This window comes from Malurus melanocephalus, unplaced genomic scaffold (genome assembly GCF_030028575.1).
Source record: "Malurus melanocephalus ecotype Western Australia unplaced genomic scaffold, MMel_1.1 scaffold_237, whole genome shotgun sequence".
Taxonomy (NCBI): Eukaryota; Metazoa; Chordata; class Aves; order Passeriformes; family Maluridae; genus Malurus; species Malurus melanocephalus.
Window position 1 is genome coordinate 28,216 of NW_026623469.1, and position 2,749 is coordinate 30,964.

A 2,749-nucleotide genomic window follows, 5' to 3' on the forward strand; every position below is an offset into this window, starting at 1 on the left:
CCCCGCCGCCGCCGCCGCCCGAGGCCGCCCCGCGCAGGCGCAGCGCCCCCATCCCCCGTTCCCGGCACAGGGGCGGGGGCGCCGCCTCCCGCCGTTCGCGGGCCGGGTTCAGCCGCCGGAGAAAGGCGGCCCCGGCACCGACCGGGCGGGCGCCCGCCCTGCAACCGACCGCCATCCGCCCGCCCGCCCGCCTCTTCGTCCGTCTGTCCATCCATCCATCCATCCATCCAGGTACCGTCCGAGGGAGGTGCTCGCTGCGCTCGGTTCTGCCGCGCTCGGTGGGGACTGGCCGCGCCCGTGCCCCCCGCGGGGGTCGCGTCCGCCGGTGCCGCTCGGCGCGCACCCCCATCATGGCCATCGGAGCTCCCTCAGAGCTCCCCGCGCACCCTCAGCCCGTCCCTCGCCTCACGCCGCGCACCTCCCCCCGGCTCTCGGAGCTGCTCAGAGCCCCCACAGCCCCCGGCCATCACAGCGCTCCCAGCCCCTCAGAGTCCCCTCATCCCGGCTCCCACAAACCCCAGGGCCATCACAGCCTCCCCCCTAGCTTTCACAGCCCCGTGGCCATCACTGCCCCTCAGAACCCCCACAGCCTCACCCTGACTTACAGCCCTATGGTCATCGGAGCCCCTTAGAGCCTCCCACCTGGCTCTCAGAGCCACTCCCCAGCCCCTCAGAGCTCACACAGCCCCTCAGGGCTCTCCCACAGCCTGCACCCCTCACAGCCCCATGGCCATCACTGCCCCTCAGAACCCCCCAAAGCCTCACCCCGGCTCTCATGGCCATCGGAGCCCCTCACAGCTCCCTCATAGCCTCCCCCCTGGTTCTCAGAGCCTCCCGACAGCCTGCACCCCCCACAAGCCCCTCACAGCTCCGTGGCCATCATTGCCCCTTAGACCTCCCCCAACCCCATCGCAGCCCTCAAAGACCCTTTCCCCACCCCTCACAGTCCCCCTCAGCTCTGAGAGTAGAGCCCCACGGCCATCGCAGCCCYCCGGGGCCGCGGGGTGAGCGGGACCGTTACCCTCCGTGAGAGACACCCGGATGTCTGCTCGGGGAACTCCGAATTATTGTCTGTCTCCGACCCGCTCACGGCTGCCGCCTTTTTGCCTTCTTCTAAATAGGTTTTATTTCTTCCCCCGCTACACTATGGAATTAACTTTTGCAGTTAATTTCTTCCCTCCCATGCCTTCACTGCTTTTTTGGGGTGGTTTTTAGACTGGTTGTAGGAAAAGTTTTGGCTGCTCTTTCCCCTCACGTGTGATTTTTCCTCATGTGTGGTTTTTTTTCCCAGCTCCTCACCCCTTGCAGGGGAACCGATTTTTTGGTGACCCATCTCCTTAATTCTCCTCCTTAAGCAACTGTTTTGCTTGGACAGTGGAACTCCTACTAAACTCCCACTGGCTCATCCTTAGAGTTCCTGACCTTTGGGATATCTCTGGGAATCACGCTGTTCCCTTACTCTGATATCTCTTTGGAAATCACACTGGGCCATTACCAGACGAGGAATTATGTAGGTTTGGAGGAGTGAGAATCCATGCAAGGAGGTTTTTGGCACACGGGTAGGAATGGGATTGCTTGGTAACTACACATTAAATTTCCCAAGGCAAAATGCCTTCAGCATTGCTGCCCACAGGCACAGGTTTGGAATATGGGTGGAAAATGTGCCTCTGTTCACTTACAGCTCTTCCTAAGTGCTCTTTGTGTTTTGTCTTAACTCTTGTAGAAGCTGAAAATTTTAATTTTGGAGACAGAGGACCAAAATAACTAAAAAAACCCCATCAGGTAAAAAACCTCAACAAAACAAAACTATTTTTAAGGAAACGTACCCAGCTATTGCTGTTACAAGTGGCTAAATAATACAGAGATGCTGAGGTACTTACAGGGTTTCTATTTGTAACCTTGCTTTGTGTGGCACTTAGTTTTTGTGGTTTCCTTTGCTCACTGGCATTTCAGCCTTAAAAACAATGACATTTTCAGGCAGTAAAGAGAGGGGAAAAACATGAAGAGCCACAAAAAATCAGGGTTTTATGTGCAGTTGTAACAAGTGCATCAAATTTTAAACTTTGAATTGACTGTGTTGAGTCACTTCCTCTTCTCTCTCAGCAGTCTGTTTGCCTTCCTTCTGCAAAATAGAGAGGATTTCTAACTTTTAATCCATTTTACTGCTCCATGGACCATTAATTAGGGGATTTTCAATATTAGGGGTTTTCAGTGAAGGGTCAATTTGGAAATGAATGTGCCCAGTGAAACTGCAAACTCACAGAGATCGTAAGTGGAGGGGAAAATCGGTATTTGCTTGTAAAATCTGATGTGTAATGCACTTTATGTTTTTTTGGGAAACCTTGTGCAGCTCAGAGCTGCCTGAGTGACAGTGAGCTGAACGCTCCTCTGCTCAACTAAAGGAACAGCGGAGGGATGGCTTCAATTTTTTAAAACTTAGTGGAATGTGTAGTCTTAAGGTGGGATACTTTTTAATTTTTTTTTTTTTTGCTGTTAGCACCCCTCTCTTCAATTGTAACAGGAAAATGTGCCAGTAAAAACATCACTTAAGCTTATTTCTGTGTACCAGTAACTGCAGTTCTTCTGGGCGACGGGGCTCCCGGTCACGCAGACACCAATATGATGAGCATGATCCGTTTATTTCTRATACAARSTCCTTTTTATCTATTTTCATAAGCCAGCCTCTCTATATGATTAGTAATGCCTTTCTATATGATTAGTAATTATTCATTGGTTAATTTAACAGTCT

General features: G+C 52.8%; 1 protein-coding gene across 2 annotated transcripts in view; it reads left to right on the forward strand.

Moving 5' to 3' along the window:
• Positions 1 to 82: 82 nt before the first annotated feature.
• Positions 83 to 2,749, forward strand: part of LOC130578720 (SLAIN motif-containing protein-like) — a 26,554-nt gene continuing 23,887 nt past the window's right edge. For both annotated transcript variants that reach the window (XM_057375022.1, XM_057375023.1), the window contains exon 1: positions 83 to 231. The gene's annotated coding sequence lies outside the window, so the exon portion shown is untranslated. The remainder of the gene's footprint in view (positions 232 to 2,749) is intronic.